The following is a 20769-nucleotide window of genomic DNA, read 5'->3' as shown; positions in this document are numbered from 1 at the left end:
CAGAGCCTCCACCTGCTTTGAATGAATGCAGGGAGCTCTGGGGAGCTCAGGGTCCAGTGGGGAACAGCCAGATTGGGCAATGTGCTCCCATACCCGTGCTTAACCACATAATCATTAAAGAGCAGAAACCTCTCCTTGTAATCCTCTCCTATAGGACAGCAGGGAGTGTTAGCATATTTGAACTGCTTCACATTCCTTCTTGCCTACTTTTGAGAACATACTACATTTTAAAACTTGTTGGTTTCTTTCATGTTTTATTTGACCCTATGTAATTGCATTCCTGAAGGAATAACAGGCTCCCCTAGTGATTTACACCCTGTATTAAATGTCAGTTTTGAAGAGACACAGTTAACTGTTTGGTTTAACCTCTTGCCTTCCCTCTCTCTATTAGCTCAACACTGAATTTGATCTCCAGCTCTTAGGACTCTGGGGTGGGGGGGCCCGGGGTGAGGAATACAAAGATAAAAAAAGAAGAGTCGAAGCAGCAGTGATGTTGAAGGGAGCTTCTTAGCTCCAGCCGCTCTCCCCCTGTGTGTGGCCGGTCACCAGCCCAGAATATAAAAACATCCCTTTTTTATGGTGATTTGTACTGTTCACTTCTGTCCCAGCACAGTGGTGAGGACAGTGAACCGGAAACACATCCTGGCTGAGCTGGCTTTCCGTGTCATATTGCCACCACTGCTGCAGCCCCAGGGACACCGACGATGGCCTTAAACTGTGGTCCTCCCTCCGCCCTGCAGGACCCAATGAGTAACGGAAATTGCGGGAGAAATCTGTCTTAGTAATTATCTAATTTCATTTTCCTTTGTTTTCATTTATTTACATACTTAGCTGCTATGATGTTATTGTTGGTTAAAACGCTTCATTTACCCTTGCAGATTCACTTAAAGTATATTTAACAACTGCTTAATCACCTGTTGTGAACTGATTATTGGGAAAATTTTTAAATCCAGCTAGATGTGATGGCATATTGCCTTATGTCTCTGTGCATGTGTGTGTTTAAAATCTAGAAGTAAATATATCCTGTGCTATCACCTGACAGGTAACTGAAGTATCATTATTACTTTCAGAAGCCCTGATAAAAAAGATAGGACAAAAGAGATTTTATGTTGAAAAGGGTTGTCTGTGCAGAGCACAAACTAAATTCGTCCTCTGCTCTGCCCCGAGCTTCACATTCCCCCCACTTTTCTTCAGTGACAACATTCTACTGGGCTTGATTGAAATGACGACAATGACAGTCGGAAGAGAAGGAAGGAGGCAGTGATGACCACAGGGACAATGAGGCTCAATTCTCTGGAATATGAAGATGTGGCCTGCTGTCATCATGTCAGCACCTGAGGCCTTAATCCCTGACTCCCACTTTGAGGCCACTTATAAGCCATTAGCTAAGCCATTTGACCTGGAACTCTTTGTCTGTGGGGAAAAAATTCAGGCTGCCTTATAGGATGAGAAAGTTTGTTTGACTCTTTGTACATGTATTTATCTCAGTCTTATTCCCCAAGTTCTTTATGCTGGTTTATAAAGTAGATAAGATAAAACAATGAAGAAATCAGGACAAAGGGGGAAGGACGGTAGGACAAGCAAGACAGCCCAAGAAATGAGTGTACGTGAAAGACACTAGTCAACGGTAGAGTACACTCATCCATTACCACTGCTACTGCAAAAATGGAATATTTAAAGAACACAAGGGCTAAATCACATTCCTGTCAGAAACCATTGAGAATGGCCACATGTGTCTTATGTCTAATTAAAAGGGATTCAGGGGCACCCAGGTGGCTCAGCCGTTTAGCATTTGACTTTGGCAGGTCATGATCTCACGGTTTGTGAGTTTCAGTCCCACATCAGGTAAGCTCAAGCCTCACATTGGGAGAGCACGAGCTCTGCCTTGGGTGAGCCTTGCTTCTCTCTCTCTCTCTCTCTCTCTCTCTCTCACTCTTTGTCCCTCCTGGGATTCTCTCCCTCTGCCCATCACTCATTTGTGCTCTCTCTCTCTCTCTCAAAAAGAAGTGATTCATATTTTCTAGTTACTGCATCCTGCCCAGATGGGCCTTATCTCCCAAAAATGATACAAGAAAAAACCTGAAGTTCATATTCCATTCTGAAATATATCTCTCCAATAGACAGTCTCACACTCAGTTATCGTTGTTTCCCTCAGTACATTACTATTATTAATATAATTATTGTTTTTATCATTCTTTTTTAAGATTTTTTTAAGTAATCTCTATACCTAATCTGGGGCTCAATCCTACAACTCCAAGATCAAGAGTCACCTGCCCCATCAACTGAACCAGCCAGGTGCCCCTGTTTTTGTCATTATTCTTATTGTCATAATTCTGATGACTATCTTGTTACATTTATAATACTAAGAAGTTCATGGGCCAAATATAGAATGATAACCATATTTTATAAAGTTGCAGAAAGAACCCAGGACAATGATTTCAGTGTCTTTTTATTTGAATTATGTCAGCATAGAAAAAGACCACAATAGAGTCTTCCTTGTTATCGTGCACATTAACAAAGGATTCTTGCCCGAACAAGACATATTGTGTTTGATGACATTCAAATTTTCATCAGCAAAAACAAAAACAAAAACAATCATGACCGTTTTATAAATGCATACTCTAAGAAACAATCACTAGAAACTTAAGAGAACCTGTATCCATCACCAATAATCCCCACGCCTTTCTTTGAAATCCTCTGACCTCAAAAACAGCATCCTAAATTAGCATCATGCACAACCAACCACTAGTTTTCTATGTGGGAAACTACCCAAGTGGCTGAGATTGTACACTGTGGAGGTGTTGAGATCTGGGCTCAAATCCTATCTCCTCCACTTACCTGTCTGTGGGGCAGGTTACTTAACCTGCTCTAGCCTCAGGTGTCTTAATAGTAAAAATGGGGCTAAAGGAGTAACTAAAGCTCATAAAGTTGCTGCAGGGATTAAATAAGATAATACACATTAAGAGATTAGAGACTAACGTGTGTGTGAGTGTGTGTGTATGTGTGTGTAGAATGAGCACTGAAAAAATATTGATTATGTTGATAAACACTATCTTTTTATCTGTATTAGAAGTTTTTGTACTTTTTTGGAGAAACCTTTGTATCTCACTTAATTATTTATTTCATGACTTTGTAGGGCTACTAATCAATGCCAGTGTTTCAGTCTCTCTGATCCCTGGCCCTTGGAATCTGAAGCAGAAATAAAAGTACATATTAAGTACCCTGAGCAAGTTTGATATTTACAGTATACCGACTCCTTTGTAAGGCGGACACTCATTTATTTCCATTCTGAAACTTCAAGTTGTTAGATATTGAATTTTATTAGAGTAGTTTTCATAGGGCAGGGTTAACAGTTTGCAAAACTGATAAAAGAGATATTTTTTTATCTTATTTTTGTTTTAATTTGCATTTCTCTCATCACTGGTATGGTTGAGCATCACTTGAAATGTTTGAATGATCTGTTTCCATGCTTTGCCCACTCTTTTATTGGATAGTTTGTCCTTTTAATTATTACTGTTTACAAAGATTCTTTATTTTTATTGTTTGCTAGAATTCTTTATATTTGTTGCCTATAAGAATTTTCTTTGTTTATACTATCCTTATATAATCATATATATATATAGAGAGAGAGAGAGCCTGCTTAAGATTCTGTCTCCCCCTCTCTGCCCCTCCCCTGCTTGCTCTCTCTCTTTCTCAAAATAAATTAAAAACAAAAAACTTCAAAAAAGAAACATCTTGGTAACTATCCTTTTTAGTCATTTGTCTATGTGTGTATGTGTGTGTGTGTGTGTGTGTGTGTGTATAATTTATTTAAAATGTATATTACATGTTATTTTATAATCTGACTTTCCCCCATCTCTATATTTTGCACATATTTCTATGTCACTAAATACTTTCCTACAATATAATTTTAGTTTCTAGGTAGAATTCTATTATATGTCTATATTATAATCTATTTAATAATCTCTTATTATCAGACAACTTTTTGCAATTATTTTAAAAAACTAACTTGACATACATATAATTAGTTCTCTGAATTTTTTCTTTCCTGGTAGACTGCTGCCTTTTAAACCTTTCTTACTGCAGCTCACAGTGAGTACACAGTGCTCTGATTCAACATTCACCAGTACATATATGCTTGTGCTCACACAAAGAAGTGAAAAAATGTTGTGAAACAAAACTCACTTTCTGCTAATTTCTATTCTTTTCTGTATCATTTTATTAAAGAAATTCTGGTCCCAATCCACTAAATGTATTTCATGACTCATGGATGAGTTTTTACCCTCCATTTGGAAAGGAAGGAGGGGCCGTGATTGGCCCACAGTAGGCATTAATTTGTGTTGCATGAAGAGCCTCATGGCTAAATCCTTGTGTACATTCAGGCTGACCGCTCAGGCAGTGTATTAGGGTTCTCCAGAGAAGCAGAACCAACAGGACTCATATATACGGTTGACACTTGAACAATATGGGGGTTGGGGTGCTGACCCCCATACAGTCAAAAATCTGTACATAACTTTTAACTCCCCCCAAAACTTAACTACCAATAGTCTACTATCCACCCAAAGTCTTACCAGTCACATAACAGTCGATTAACATATACTTTGTATGTGTTATGTATTATATACCGTATTCTTACAATAAAGTAAGCTAGAGAAAAGAAAATATTATGAAGAAAATCATAAAAAGGAGAATATGTGTTTACAGTCCTGTATTACATTTATAGAAAAAAGTTCGCATGTAGGTGGCTGCACAATTCAAACCCATGTTGTTCAAGGGTCCACTGTGTATCTCCTATTGGTTTTATATCTATAATGTATACAAGGAGATTTATTATGAGGAATTGGCTAACCCAACTGTGGAGGCTGAGAAGTCCCACAGGCGACCATCTGCAAGCTGGACACCCAGGAGAGCCAGTAGTACAATTCAGTCAGAGTCTGAAGGCCTAAGAGCCAGGAGAACCTCTTAGTCCAAAGGCAGAAAAAGATGGAATGTCCCAACTTGATGAGTGAGGCAGAAAAGAAGAAGCAGGGGGAGGGGAGAATTCCTCCTTCTTCTGCCTTTTGTTCCAGTCAGGCCCTCAGCAAACTGTACATGCCCACCTACTTGCCCACATAGTGGAAACAATCTAGTTTTCTGTCTCTACCAATTCGAATGCTAATCTTATCCTGAAACACCCTCATGGACACACCCGGAAATAACATATAATCTGGGCACCCTGTGGTCAGTCAGGTTGACACATGCATGAAATTAACCATCACAGGTAGTATAGTGTATATAGTTAACTCCCAGGACTCTACTCAGACAGCATGAGTTTAAAGGCTGGCTCTGCCACGTACTAGCTGGTGGCCAAGGACAAGTGGCTTAACCTCTGTGTCTCATTTTCCTTACCTGTAAGATAATAATGCCTATTTCAAAAGATTGTTATGAAGATTAAATGAGCTAATTTTTAGCACTTAGAACAGCACCTGCCATACAGTAACTAATATGTTTTTATTAAGTAAATAAATAGGAGAGGCGTCTGGGTGGCTCAGTCAGTTAAGCATCAAACTTTGGCTCAGGTCACAATCTCGTGTTTCGTGAGTTTGAGCCCCGCATCGGGCTCTCTGCTGTCAGCACAGAGCCCACTTCAGATCTTCTGTCTCCCTCTCTCTCTACCCCTTTCCCACTCATGCATGCTCACATGTGTTCTTTCTCAATAATAAATAAACATTAACAAAAAGTTAAACAAACAAACAGGAAATTCCTGGAAGCTGAGTGGTTGGATCAAAGGGTATGTAAAAACATAAGACTTTTAAAATATGCTGGTATACCTGTTGTTATAGACATATTGATATACCCATCCTTATCTCTTCCATCCCTTCCAAAGACTGAACCAACTTTTATTCCCACAGGCCATAACAGACTTGTGGAAATAGTGTACTAAGGTGTTGGCTCACTGCTCTTCACTTTCCTGAGGGTGTGTCGGGCTGGTTAAGACTTAGCCGGGTGGTTGACTCTTTCAAATAGTGGGAGAAGGGAAGCAGCAGACAGTCGCTCACAGACAGAGAGAGGGCCCCCAAGGGGATGCCCACCCACACTTGGCAGAACCCTCTGGCAGAATCATGGTAGGCAAAACCCCAGAGATACTCTGCAGGCTGGGCAGGAGGATCTAGCAGATGCTTGGGGAGTGGGTAGAAGGTAGGACTCCCAGGCAAACATTCCTCCCTGGGGCACATATTTCCCACCACTGCCCTTGCCACACGGCTACTTCATTCTAGCTCTAAAACCCTGACTCAGATCTGCCAGGTGCACCTAAATCTTATTTAGTCTGTGGCAAGTATATTTTCCCAAGAGCTGAGTTGTTTTGTGAAAACTGGGTGCCCACCTAAACTGTACACACATGCACGCACATCGCGCGCACACACACACACACACACACGCACAGAGATGATAGCTTTCTGTTTTAGCATTTGGTGAAATGCACATACGACTCTAGCCCCATCTTGCTTACAAAGTCTTCCCTGACAACTGCAGCCTAGGTAGATCGCTCCTTCCTCTGAGCTCCCACACCAATTCTAGGCATTCAGGATTCAGTAACTTAGTTATATGCTTGTCTGTCTGGTCCTGGAACTGTCTCAGGGCAGTAGTTCATTCCCCCAACCACAGTTGTAACTTGTTTGAAATTAACCACCATGTCTTAAACATTTCTTTTGGATCTCTCACTGGCTTGGTTGTTAGTAAATAGTCAATGATTGGTTGATCCAGGTATGAATTGCATAGAATTTGCACTGAAGTGAAATTACATTAAGAAAGATAAGTTTTCAGGGCACCTGGGTGGCTCAGTCAGTTGAGCATCCGACTTTGACTCAGGTCATGATCTCATGGTTCATGAGTTTGAGCCCCATGTTGGGCTCTGTGCTGACAGCTAAGAGCGTGGATCCTGCCTCAGATTCTGTGTCTCCCTCTCTCTCTGCCCCTCCCCCATTCCTGCTCTGTCTCTCTCAAAAATAAACATTAAAAATATATATATTAAAAAAAAGAAAAATAAGGTTTCCAACTTTCACAAACTAAATTAAACCTGGATCAAATATTGACATATTAAAAATTAAACTACTAGAATAAAATATGGTTGAATTTATTTACAATTATGGAATGAATGAAATCAGTCCAGCCTTTCTAGATAGGACACAAGCCCAGAAGCCATGAAAGGAAGAAAAGATAGATACATTTGATAACATAAAAACATTTTTAAGCTTCTCTATGGCAAAGATGTTTTTAATTTATGAGGAATATGTACAGGTCAAGAATGATGATGAAAAACCTTCCATCCAACCCCTAAATTGTAAGAGGGTAGAAAATGGCCAAATTTCCTCCTTCTGACCTTTGTTCTTCACTCATCCACAAAAGATTATTTCACCTCAGCTAAAATCTTGATCTTGCTCCCACTTCAAACTTTGTCTTCGTAGGTATGTCTTCCTCCTTTCTTCCCCTTTCTCTATTTTCCTTTACACGCTGATCCTTGAATATGCAAAAAGTGAGGGGCTTTGTGGTGGTGCTATAGGGAAAGAATAGTTTTCTTTGAACTTGCAGCTGTTGGCAGAACTATTAGACAAGTGACTCTCAATGGGTACCCCAGCCACTTACGATGTCAGAGTAGCAATTATTGCATGGTTGTCAGAGGCTACTGCCTCTGGGGCAGGGTGGCTAACCTTTCCCGAGCGGCCTGCTCTACCCTGAAGTCAGTGTATTAGATGTTCCATCGAGACTTCTACTATAACACTATAATCTTGGGAAACTTGTAACATCAGAAATTTCATGCAACACCTCATTTTAGGGTGAAGAACTAAAGGAGAAAATCATGCATCAGTTTTTAATTGTGCGTTTGCTTTCTAGGTCTGATTTTATTCAGAACAACAGAATCAAACCAGGAATGTATTTTTTTTCTCCTTAGTGCAAAGAGAAAACAGTCTTATTAATGTTGCCAAGCAATTGAAAAAGGTCTACTGTTTAGAGAGAAGATGCTCAAGACAGAGGAGGAGGCAGAGGTGAATAGATGAGCTGTGTTAGATGGTATTTTTGAGGATATCATTAATGAGGATGATGTATAAATAAGGAAGTGGCTGAAATTGATCTAAGTTCATTTTAGCTTCTTTGGGAACACCTTAAAAAGTATCATTGTTTATCAGGCGGAAAAGAAAAGTCGATAGTGAAAGAGAAGCTTATCTTTTGTAGAGTATAAACTATTACAAAGAATAAAGAGGAATTAAAACTATCTTGTTAGAGTACCTTTAGAAATGCCCAAGTCTTGACATTCTGATTATTTCAAAAAGCACTGAAAAGACACAAACATGCAAAAAAGGATGCCTTTTTATTCTTTTAGCATTTCTTTTTTTTTTTTTTTTTTTAGACAGGAAGCAGGATTTATTGGTGGGCATGAATGGGGAAGGGCAGTGCTGAAGTTCTCATGAGTAAAGAGCCCGCCATTTGTCCAAGGGGCCATGATTAGTGATGTATTTTACCCCACAGCCGTCTGGGATGGGCTGCTTTTGAGCCACCATGTCTTCAAATTCATCCGCATTAAACTTAGTAAAGCCCCACTTCTTGGAAAAGGGGATCTTCTGGTGGCCAGGGAACTGAACTTGGCCCTACGTAGGGCCTCGATCACATGCTCCTTGTTCTGCAACTTGGTATGGATGGACAAGATGACTTGGCCAATGTGGACCCTGGCCACTGTGCCCTGGGGCTTTCCAAAGGCACCTTACATACCTGTCTGGAGCCTAGATTGGAGAAAGCATGAGGCCAAACCTCAATGTCCACCAGAAAAAAAACTGTCTCCAAGGTCCCTCAGGGCAACCCATACAACCAAGAGGCTGCATACACTACTGAGGAGGCTGCTGTTCACAGCCATTGCACACTGGGCCCCACGAGGAAAGAGCACAGTTAGCTTAATTGGCTGTAGATCCTTTAGCATTTCTTTAACATATTCTAGAAGTGAAGTTTTTCTCATTTTTATCTAGGAAATTTGGAAAAGAGGGTTGTGTTTTTGGTTTTTCATTATAAATATCACTTGTTTTGTTTCCATGCACCTTTATGCAAGATGAAAGGCCATGTTTATACATAACATTTCGTTCAAGGGTATGGAAGATTTTTTTTTAAGTTAATTTATTTTTAGAGAGAGATTGCACACAAGTTGGGAGGCAGAGAGAGAGGGAGAGAAAGAATCCCAAGCAGGCTCTGCACTGTTCATGTGGAGCCTGACATGGGGCTTGAACCCATAAACCATGACCTAAGCCAAAATCAAGAGTGGGACATTCACCTGACTGAGCCACCCAGATGCCCCTGGATATGGAAGATTTAAAAATAATAGAATTCCGAGGTGCCTGGGTGGCTCAATCAGTTAAACATCCAACTTAGGCTCAGGTCATGATCTCGTGGTTCACTCATTCCAGCTGAGCTCTGCATCTGGCTCTGCGCTGACAGCTCAGGGCCTGGAGCCTGCTTCGGATTCTGGGTCTCCCTCTCTCCATGCCCCTCCCCCACTCATTCTCTGCCTCTCTCTCTCTCTCTCTCTCAAAATAAATAAACATTAAATTTTTTTTTTAAATAATAGAATTGCAGTTTGCTAAAGGAAGACATAAGAATGACAGGTCATCTGATGAGTCTCAGGCAGAATTGCAGGGATAACTGTTCTAAACACAAGGAGTTTCTTGGCTGCCAGAGGGAGTTTCCAGGCCACACATCAACCAGCTCATTAATGGTTGTTTCCAAAGGGTTCCATTCAATCTGGTTAATATAAATACTCCATTATTTTTACTATTTGGAAAGTAAACATATCAATATTGAAAAATATGATCAATCATATTAACAATACTTCTATATGGCCTTATGTTAATTGGGAAAAAAGTGGGATTCCTTTGCAAATGATATAAATATCTTGAAGATATGGATTTTACTGAATCACTAAAAGAGATAAATACATGAAAGGAAAAAATGAAATACAAGCCAATGGAGATGCATTCGTGGAGGAATGGATAAAGTTAATGGTGTTATTTGCTTTAAAAAATTTTACTGAGAAGAGTCAAATAACTCTGTTTTGACTGACCCAGGAGGGTATCATAGTTGGAGCGAGATTTCGGAACCTGGCAGAATAAGAGAGGAGTAGTTGGTGGATTCTTTGGGACTCATGGCCATTAAATGCTTTGTGACTCTGACTTTTTAAGTATAAATGGGAGACTATTCTGTTTTTAAATGTTTATATATTTATTTTGAGGAGGGGGAGGGGGACAGACAGAGAGGGAGAGGGAGAAGCCCAAGCAGAATCTCAGCATAGAGCCCAAAGTGGGGCTTCATCCCATGAATTGTGAGATCATGACCTGAGCTGAAATCAGGAGCTGGAGGCTTAACTGACTTGAGCCACCCAGGCGACCTGGGAGACTATTCTTTTAAAAATATAGGCAACTATTGCTTGAAACATCTCTTTCTCTCCGTCTCCTGAAGATAGTTTTGATATTGGTATCAAAATTTGCTCATGGACAAATTTGTCTTCATGTTTATAGTCACAATTTAAGCAATTGTGCCTGGGACAATTCTGTCTTACAACATGAAAGGAGATAAACACGATCTGAGTATGGTGGGCATTTAGACTAACCATCTGAACTTCCTTTGCTATTGTAGAGGCTGCAGTGTTATCACATTAAAGTATAGGACTGGGCAGGTGACAAATTTAAGAGCTAGACTTGGGTCTGACCTGGATCTGGGGCTGCTTAAACAAAAAGTTTAAGAGAATAAGAGTTTCTATTGCCCTGCTCAAGAAGCTCAAGTCAAACCTGATACTTCTGCTATTTGACCTACATACCAAGATATATGGTTACATCAAAATCCTTGTTGACAACATTCACTACTTACTCTAGGACAGGTGTTCCTCACCAGGGATCAAGAAACTCTTAAGGGATTCAGTAAATTCCCCGAAATTATATGCAAAAATTGATGTGTAGATGAGTGTAAGTGTTTTTCTAGGTATTGTTCATCAAATTCTCAAAGGGGCAGTGGTCCCAAAACAAAAATAAGAACTGCTTCTCTAGAAGGGAAAATTTCCCCAGGATTTTCCAAATGAACACAATTCAATAATTTCTGGCTACTTTTTTCAGAAGAGTTGAGTTGAACAAGTTAAAGCTTCACTGTATTTTCCTTTTTGTATAATTTTCATTGCATAAAATTACAGAACAGTATTTTTGTTCATCCAGATTTAATCTTTTTTTTTTTTTAGTGTGTGTTAGTTCACTGGTTACAAATGAAATTCATGTTTAAATTTCTATTTAAGGGGTGCCTGGGTGGCTCAGTCAGTTAAGCATCTGACTTTGACTTAGGTCATGATCTCATGGTTCATGAGTTCGAGCCCCATATTGGGCTTGCTGCTGTCGGTACAGAGCCTGCTTCAGATGCTCTCTCCCCCCGAAACAAATAAACATTTTTCAACAATTCTATTCAAATGAAAATGCTATTGCATACTGCAGTATTCTATTTAAATTCTAGCTTTTTTAACTAAAATATTTCAAAGACCATTTCAGTAAGAAACAAAACTATAGCTTTCTCCCAACTTAGGGAATACAAAATGATCAAACTTTTATCACTGAAAAGTACTTTAGAATTCTAGTCAATCACTTAAAAAGTCTTAAAAAAAGGTACAAATAATAACTCAATATAAGAGATAAAGTGGAATAATAAAAATGCTCAATTAAACCCAAAGAAGGTAGAAAAGGAGGGTATACAAACTAAGAAGTAGTACTCAAGAGAGAGAACAGCTAGCAAGATGGTAGAATTTGTGATACCAACAATCACTTAAAAGTGAATATCTAAACACCAGTTAAAAGACAGAGATGTAAATTTTTTTTAATGTTTATTTAACTTTTGAGAGAGAGAGAGTAAGACAGAGTGTAAGCAGGGAGGGGCAGAAAGAGAAGAAGACACAGAATCCGAAGCAGGCTCCAGGCTCTGAGCTGTCAGCACAGAGCCTGATGCAAGGCTTGAACCCACAAACCGTGAGATCATGGCCTGAGCCGAAGTCGGTCGCTTAACTGACCGAACCACCCAGGCGCCCCAAAAGACAGAGATTTAGACTGAGTAAAATAGCAAGACCCAATTACATGCCATCTATAACAAACCCACTTTAAATGTAAAGACTAAGATTGAAAGTAAAACAATAGAAAAGTATAACATGAAAAGGGTAACTAAAGGAAAGCTGGAGTAACTATACCAATTTCAGACAAAATAGACTGCAGAATCACAAACGTTATCAGGGTTTTATGATCAATAAATAAAGAAGTCAATTTGTAACAGTCCTAAATGCATATGCATCTAGTTGTAAAGGTTTGAAATGCATGAGGCAAAACCCGGCAGAAGTAAATAAAGAAATAGACAAATGTGCACTTACAACTGCCGACTTCAACCCCTCTCTACGTGGTCGATAGAACAGACAGAAAATAAAGAAGGATTGAGGTGACCTGGACAGCACTAGCCAGCAACTGGACATCGTTGACTTTTATAGATCGCTGCATCTGACGACAGTGCCTACTGCTCTAGTGCACGTGGAACAGTCACTAACATACATCATATTCTGTGCCATAAAGCAAACCTGCATAAAGCTAAGAGAGTAGAAGTCACACAGAACATGTTCTCAGACCACAGTGGAATTAAACTAGAAATCTACAATAAAAAGATGTTTGGAAATTAAACCACACACTTCTAAGTAACACATGGGTCAGGGAGGAGGTCTCCAGGGACACTGATAGCACATCTGTGTGTAGCTGGGACTGCGGGTGGTGTGAGGGAAGCTGGCATGGCCGACCAGTGATGCGGAAGCCAAGGCCAAACCCTTAGGCCTCTCAGAGAAGGAACACTATGAGAAGTGGGGACGAAGTTCAGCAAGGGGACATTGTGGGTGTAGGTTGGACACTGGGGTGGGAGAACAGTGTATCGAGAACATTTGGGGCCCCTGTGCTGTTGTTCCCAGCATGACTGCCCAGCTTTTCTTCCCCTAAGTCCTCCACTGTAACAAATGCAATGATTTTCTTGGGCCAGATGTGGAAACAACGTCAAAGGGCCTGGCACAGTTGCAGTGGAGCCCTCAGTTCCGAGCTTTTTGCTTTTGATCCCTTCCCTTCGACCCTCAGAGCATCTCAGACTCTGCTCTCCCCACTCTAATCAAATCACAAAAATTACAACTATGGTTTCTTTACTACATGGCAGGCACTATACTAAGCATTTAGTAAACATTGTTTTCTTTAATCCTCACAAAAAAAAATCCTTGTCAGGGAGATATTCTCATCTCCATTTCACAGAGGTGTAAAATGAGGTGCAAAGAGATTGAACAGGCACACAGCTGCCAAATGGCGAAGCCAGGGTTTGTTTGACTCCATCTTGTCCGATTCCTAAGACTGTCAGTACCCGTGATGTGCTGCTTCCCACTGTGGGTGCTCACTTCCCGGCTGTTAACTTTGCAATTGTGAGTGTCTAAGAACACAAAGGTCTGAGAGGATCTGAACAGGAAGCTTTTGCCTTCCTTGGGCAGAAATTTAAATCATTAAGAAGGCCCAAGGAGGACTTAGCAGCTGTTGGGGCAGCGGTCATATTTAGAACGATTTAGACACACATTTATACTATCATCACTAATGTATGTCTAGATTTAAAAATTCATAGCCTTGCCCTCTTCAGTGGGCCTTCTCATTTGACTCTTCCTCAGTGGGCCCCTGGGACAATACACCAGCAGCATGGAGGAGAAACTCAGTTTAGACGTGCATTCTTCAGGTTGGGACTTCTGTGACTACCCACAAAATATTGGGATTAAAAGTAAAATGAATCATTTAAAAATCTGTAGTCGCTCTTCTCACCAAACAATAAAAATATTGAGGGAAAATAAGGATGCTACACTGGATAGAAAAATATTTATGTAGGCAGAAAAGGTAAAGGGTAAGTGGTTGGTAGCATAAATTATAAATGTGTGTATATTGGCACATGGTGTTTAAGCTTGCCAGCCCTGGAGTTAGATGGCCTGAGATCAAAACCTGTTTCTGCTGCCTACTGGCTATGTGGCCTTGGGGGTCTGTTGCTTTGTCTCTCTTTGCCTCAACTTCCTCATCTCAGAAATGGGGGTAGTAACAGTGTTTATTATTAATACAGGGCTGTTGTGAGGACTAAATGAATACACACACACACACACACACACACACATATATATATATATATATATATATATATATATATATATAGTAATCCATGGCCAATACATTTCTAGTTATACTTGTATGTCCAGCAGTATGACAGAATTAAAAGCATGTCTGGATAGTTCGAGACCCAAAGAAATGAGGCTCAAAACATTTAGCGTCCTTCCAGACCTTGATCAATTGCACTTTCCTGAATGTCCTAAGAGAATTATTTTTCCCTCTTTCTAAGCTTTGGGTAAATGAGTAGTTTAGCATTCCTTACATTTTGAGTGGTAGAGAGTTACTTGCCTAGCTGTCTCATGGGCCGCCCTTGGTTGGGACTCTCTGAGGGCAGGAATAGGGTCTTGCTCATCTGTCTCCCAGACCCTTCCCACCTTAGCTGCAATCACAACTAGCACCTAAGGTAGTACTGGGACTTAACTGGTTCTGAATAAATGTTTGCTAAATCAAACTGAACTGAATTGAAATGCAAAGACTGGGCCACTCGGGACAGAAGAGACAGAGGGCTAGAAGCAAAATGATGGTTTGCTGCCATTGGTTGTTCAAAAGCAGGACTGTGGCTCTGCTCCCGTGTGTTTGCATGAAAGGCGTTCCACACCGCAAGCACCTGTGAGCACAAGTAGCCTAGTGAGGCCAGGGGGGGCACAAATAATCCTTTACAAAATATGGACTGGGGAGCCTGCTAACTTTAGGGATTTGGGCCGCCCAAATTTCAGTCTGTATCCAGCTCAGAGATCCCTGGGACGCTTTTTATAAAACTACAACTAACACAGCTCTCCTTGTGCAGATTAGTGTGAGCTAAAGGAAACTTTTCAACACACTCCACTGTGACGCCCTAGTCAGAAGTTCAATAAGTTCATAGGGGTCAACTTTGACAAGAGTCAGTCTGGCTTTGTTCTCTGGAGGCCTGAGAAAAGTCATGGAACCCAGATACAATTAGTGATACCGCCATGAATCCAGAGGGATTGGCCCGAGAGTAGCGTGTGTTCTGCAGCGTAAGCATACACTGCTCGCACACAGCCTCTCTCAAACAATCACGTGTGCTCCTAAACAGTCACACACACATGCACACTTTTCTAGTAATCGTTTCAGAAACTACATTGATAGAGCACTGGGCAAGCAACCATTCGTGTGGGGATCCAGAAACTGGCTTCTGTTGTATATAATGTCAGCGCTGAGTGGTTTTCAGTGTTTGGCTACTGAACTAGTAGTTCCTACCTTTACATTCGTCTACCCAAATCTCTTGTGGAGTGTTTAAAAACAAAATTCCTGGGCCTTGCACCTTTCAAAATTCCAAGTCATCAGGCCTGGGGCAGAGTCTAAGAATCTGCATTTGGCAGACAAATCAATAAGAGGCCACCCCAAATGAATTACACTTTGAGTAATGATTTTCTGACGACGTGTGAATACTTTTTCAGGCCAGATGGGCCTACCTCTTAGCACTGAATCAATGAGACCAATGAGACCTCAGTGGCTTTGGAAACTCAAGCATAAAAGTCTGGTTGCAGCCTGGTTACCTTATCTGGGATGTTCCAGTGTGCCTCCCTTCCATATTTAGGTCATAAGGAGGACTGTATTTAAGAGTGACACCTAAAATGAGCCCACTCTCTTACTCCTGGTGTTCACACCTAGTATCTTCTTTGATCTTGGCCAAGATGGCACTCAAACCCAAATCTTTTGATGATGCCAAACCCAGCATGTGTCACTGAACCACAGTTGTCTTCACTGGCTGACCAGGAGCGTCATAAAATGAAGTCTTTGTACCAGGTAATATTCAGAATATTTAGCAACCAGTAAAACAGGTGCAGGTCCCCTCAGAGCTGGTGCGGATGAGGGCTCCCCACCCCACTCCCTGGTGGTAAAGTACCCTTCTGATGATGGTAAAGTACCCTTCAAGATGTTATCACCTGGGACTTGGGCCCCTAATTAGGGGTGGAAGAGAGAAGCAGGAAATTACCTGCTTTTGCCCAACTTCCAGGACAAATGACAGTAAACAGAAAATGATGACCAAAAATTACAAGTTCACTCTTTTCTTGAAATAGAGTCAAAGGACTGAATTAGCAGGTTGGTTTCCATGGGCATGGGGACAGGTTGTTTCCCCCTCCAAACTACAGCTCAGACCCATGGCCTAACAAGTGTTCCTGTATTTATGAAGGTAAAAGGTCACAGTATTGGAAATCATGACTGTCATACACATTTGTGAGAAATGCTGGCCAAATCTCAGACATCATTTGGTAATCATGACTATGCTTTACTATCCCATAGGGTAGCTAAAAAGTCACCAGGAGAAGCTTTATTTCCTTACTGTAAAGAATCGCCCTCTTTCAGGGCTCAGCTGCAGACACCTGGGATGAGTTCGTGGGGAGGTCTAACAAGGTGACTCATTAAGTCCCAACTAACCTCCCAGTTTGGCCTGGATCCAGTGCAGGTCAGCTGTCCTTTAACCCTCTGTCAGGGCCTGTAAGGAGCCCCATGTGGGGTGAGGTTGATTTTCTCTGCAGATTGCAGCTGAGAAACAGCTCTGGCCAACTGTTCCTTCTTTTTTTTCTCCCATATTCGCATTCCCAGCTGGTGGGCATCTTACCTGTTCTATCCAGAGTTTTTGTACTTAATGTTTAATCCTCTTAAATTTCACAACTCATGATTTTGTTTCCTTATTAAGTTCGACTTTCACTTTTGATAGAAGTGTCTAGCCTTCCCTTTGTGTGTGTGTGTGTGTGTGTGTGTGTGTGTGTGTGTGTAGCCATTTAAATGTGGAACATTATTATCCTAAGTGCCCCAATTCTGACTTGAAATGATTTCCGATTTTAAATCATAACATTCTGATTTAAAATCCCACACTTAATACAGCAATGCCTAATAACCGTGCCCACAAGGTATTTAATATAATTGGAAAATATTTTATTCTGGCTTCACTTCCCTTGAAGCATTCCAATATCACTCATTCAAGGAGCTAAAATAGAAGCTTGATCTTGGAATTAATTGGAGATTAACACCAAATCTTAATTTTAAATGTATCAAAGGAAAGAAAACAATTTAGACCCCAGTGTACATCAAAGGATAATTCTATCTGGCAATGTACAATGGCCTTGCGGCAGCCTAATCTCTCACCACACCCTTATGCTTCCATAGCTACCGCACCACAGAAGCCACAACATCTTTAGTGCCATTGCCTCACGCAAGGACCTCTCCCAGAGCACCGTGGCTGGGATGTAATTAATTGCAACTATTTGCAAACTCTCAGAAGCCGGTTACACACCAACAGAAAATCTCCAGCCAGTCAGTAAGCGGCCTCCTTGGAAGTCATTGATAAACTGCCTTCTGATGGCTCCTCATTGAACACTAATGGAACCCTGGCAAGGATGCCAACTTGGCCCCTGCCCTGCTTGCAGCCTCTGTGGTGGGAGAGGCCCTTCAGGCCCTGGGGTGCTAGGCCACAGGGATGAGTGAGAGGCCAAGAACAAGGTGGGAGAGAATTCGAGTCCAACACCAGCTGCATGCAGGGTTCAAAGTGGTGTCAGATGTCAGCACTTCGCAGGGAGGAGATTCCTATGCACATACCTTCTTCTCTTAGGCAAGGTCTCTGGTGCATTTTTCTTTTCTTTTCTTTTCTTTTTTTTTTTTTTTTCATTTATTTGAAAACCTTGCACTGCAGAGGAAGGGGATTATGTGCTGGGAGTGTTTCATTTTCAAATGTTTTTGCACATAGCTTTTTGCCTCCCACCAACATTTCAATCACCCATAGTGAGGTTCACTAGCAAAAAGGTTTTCATTTAAAATTTGAGTAAACAGAGTACAGTCAAAAAGTATTCAGCACGCCTAATTCTGAAAGAGAGAATTCGGGATAAAGTTAGCCATCTTTTGGTTGAAACTGATGAGCCAGGACTTCATCATCCGAACCTCGAATCAACCTGCCTGTAATTTGAGACTTAGAGCGAAATTTAAGGGCTTGAAAAGCTAAACTGGTATTTCATTTAGGTGAAAATATTGTAAGTGTGTCTTACTTTCTGACCACATTTACTAAAAAGGGTTTTCCTTCTGCTACTTCTTGTCCCCTGTTCTTTTTCTTCTTTTCCTGATGAGTGTAACTGAACAGAATTTTTAAATGATCCTCAGTGCAACTCTTGAGTCACCTTTTCTCCAGTGCTCTCTGCTCTGAGTTTCCAAATACTAAGCCTCAAGTGGCTTCCTATAAAGTAGAGACCGGGGCTCCTCCTGGAAGCAGAGTGTCTATGGTAGAGATCTTTTTTACTTTTATTTTAAAACACTTCTCAGGGGCAACCTTCCCCTTGCAAGGGCTCAAGCGATTACTGCGCATACAAAGGAGGCTAAATCCTCTACTCTGGGGACAGCCAGTTCCAATGGGACACCCCTCCCCCACTCTCCGTGCTGGAAATGGTTTTTTATCTCTAAGAGGGGTTTTTAGCTTGAACTGATAAACAAAAATATGTCATTAGTGAGTGTTTTCCTGGGTATAGTGTATCCCGCAAAGCATTTTTCCTAAGAGGGAAATGTTAAGCTCTTGATAAATGAATAACAAACTCTTGTTCTCCAAGGTAAATTATGACAACGAAAACTTTCTCCAGCCTAAAAATCTAATACTAATCGTTGGCTCAGTACGGTAGAATCTCCCTAAACTTTTGAACGCAGCCCACGTTTCTCAGGCCTTCTTTTGGCAAAAGACGAGGGGAGCATCTCCCAAGGATGAGAGATCACCTTATCCTTTTACTGCAGCCCAGAGATCTTTCCCTCTTTAAGCGTGGGATGGAAGTCTTGAGGACACCCAGAGGCTTGCCCCAGGCTTCAGACATTCTCAGTTAGCAAAAAAAGAAAGAAAGGCCAGCTTGGATATCAACAAGGCAGAAACAGAATAAGCCAGGGAGCTCCATTCTGATAAGATTGCAGATCTTCTGCGAATCAGGTAAACTGACCTGCAAACAGCTGCCCTTGCTTGGGCAGAGGCGGCCTCTCCTGTCCTGGGCTTTGTATCTGGGGCATTCATTCTCCAAGCACCGTTAATGGCAAGAAAAGTTACAGATAGGCTCTTTCCCAGCTTCTCTGAGCAAGGAGGTTATTCTTTCACTTTTATAAACATTTTTAATCGCATCTTCTTACCTTTCCTCTGTGCATCAAAAAGAGGTTATCTAAAACTGAATTATAACCGTCTCTAGGCTATGTCATAAATACTGGGAGAATCATCAATTTTAAGAGGATTTTATCACCAACACTTTATAGCCCTTGATTGAAATGAAATAATAGACATAAGGAATGCTTGACCTCTAAAATGACGCCCCAACCCCTGCCAAAGGAAAGCCCACTTAAAAAAAAAAAGAAAAAAGATTGTAGGAAAATGCTCTTCAGACCTAAATGTCAGAATGCAGAAAGTTATTCCTTTATTAAGACTCTGCAAATCGGCCTTATTTTAAACCCTTTTATAATAAAGCCCATATGTCAGAATAATGATGTCAAAACCCTTAAACTACACTGGTAAATTGAAAAGGTAATGGAAAATGAAAGGTTTTACTCAAGTTTTTTTATTTTTTTTTTTGCATTTTGCTGGAAGTTCTGCCTATTAAAAAAACATAAATAAGTAAAACAAAAGTGTAACCGGCATATCTAGTTTTAACTTTAATAAGATAGTTCTGACTATTTTACTTTATGATTTTTGTTGTTTTCAAATTAAATGAGGTTTTATATAATATCAACTATAAAAAGTGCAAAAAAAAAGTTAGAAAGAGGGGTGCCTGGGTGGCTCAGTCGATTAAGCGTCTGACTTCAACTCAGGTCATGATCTCGTGGTTCATGAGTTTGAGCCCCGCATCTGGCTCTGTGCTGACAGCTTAGAGCCTGGAGCCTGCTTTGAATTCTGTGTCTCCTTCTCTCTCTGCCCCTCCCCCTCTCATGCTTTGTCTCTCACTCTCTCTCAAAAGTAAATAAACATTAAAAAAAATTAAAAAAAAAAAAACTTAGGAAAAGCATATGCCTAGAATTAAGGAGTCCTTGACCTTAAACGGTATGATTATAGTTGATGTTTTTTTTCTTACTTTTTACAGTTTTTGGAATTTTCCAATTTTCTTATAGTTAATATTTATGACTTTTAAATTTTAATATAATTTTGTTTCAAGTAGAAAAAGACTCCGATCATGTTATTTAATTCTTGGGTGTTTTATTTATTTATTTATTTATTTATTTATTTATTTGTAATTTTTTTCAACGTTTTTTTTTTATTTATTTTTGGGACAGAGAGAGACAGAGCATGAACAGGGGAGGGGCAGAGAGAGAGGGAGACACAGAATCAGAAGCAGGCTCCAGGCTCTGAGCCATCAGCCCAGAGCCCGACGCCGGGCTCGAACTCACGGACCGCGAGATCGTGACCTGGTTGAAGTCGGACGATTAACCGACTGCGCCACCCAGGCGCCCCAATTCTTGGGTGTTTTAAATGAGAGACATTTGACCCTCTTTCCCCTTCTCATCCCTCCATTCATCTCTGGATTGAGTTCCTCCTTAGGTTGCTTTTTTTTTCCTCTTCTCATCTCCCATCCTTCTGCTCTTTCTCCTTCTGTTAGGGTGT

At 40.8% G+C, this 20769-nt stretch overlaps 1 long non-coding RNA gene and 1 other non-coding gene across 2 annotated transcripts; one reads left to right on the top strand and one right to left on the bottom strand.

Annotated features, from left to right (window-relative positions):
* Positions 1-7250: 7250 nt before the first annotated feature.
* On the top strand, positions 7251-19992 carry LOC121031783 (uncharacterized). Its single transcript, XR_005790884.1, has 3 exons — positions 7251-8484; positions 8908-8918; positions 19965-19992. It is a non-coding gene; the product is annotated as an uncharacterized LOC121031783 (long non-coding RNA).
* Positions 8806-8938, bottom strand: LOC121032449 (small nucleolar RNA SNORA70). The gene has a single exon (XR_005791277.1). It is a non-coding gene; the product is annotated as a small nucleolar RNA SNORA70 (small nucleolar RNA).
* Positions 19993-20769: the final 777 nt, after the last annotated feature.

The sequence above is a fragment of the Herpailurus yagouaroundi genome, unplaced genomic scaffold (assembly GCF_014898765.1).
Source record: "Herpailurus yagouaroundi ecotype Mexico unplaced genomic scaffold, PumYag 141, whole genome shotgun sequence".
Lineage (NCBI taxonomy): Eukaryota > Metazoa > Chordata > Mammalia > Carnivora > Felidae > Herpailurus > Herpailurus yagouaroundi.
Note: the sequence above shows the minus strand (reverse complement) of the source record. Positions and strands in the feature narration are given on the sequence as shown.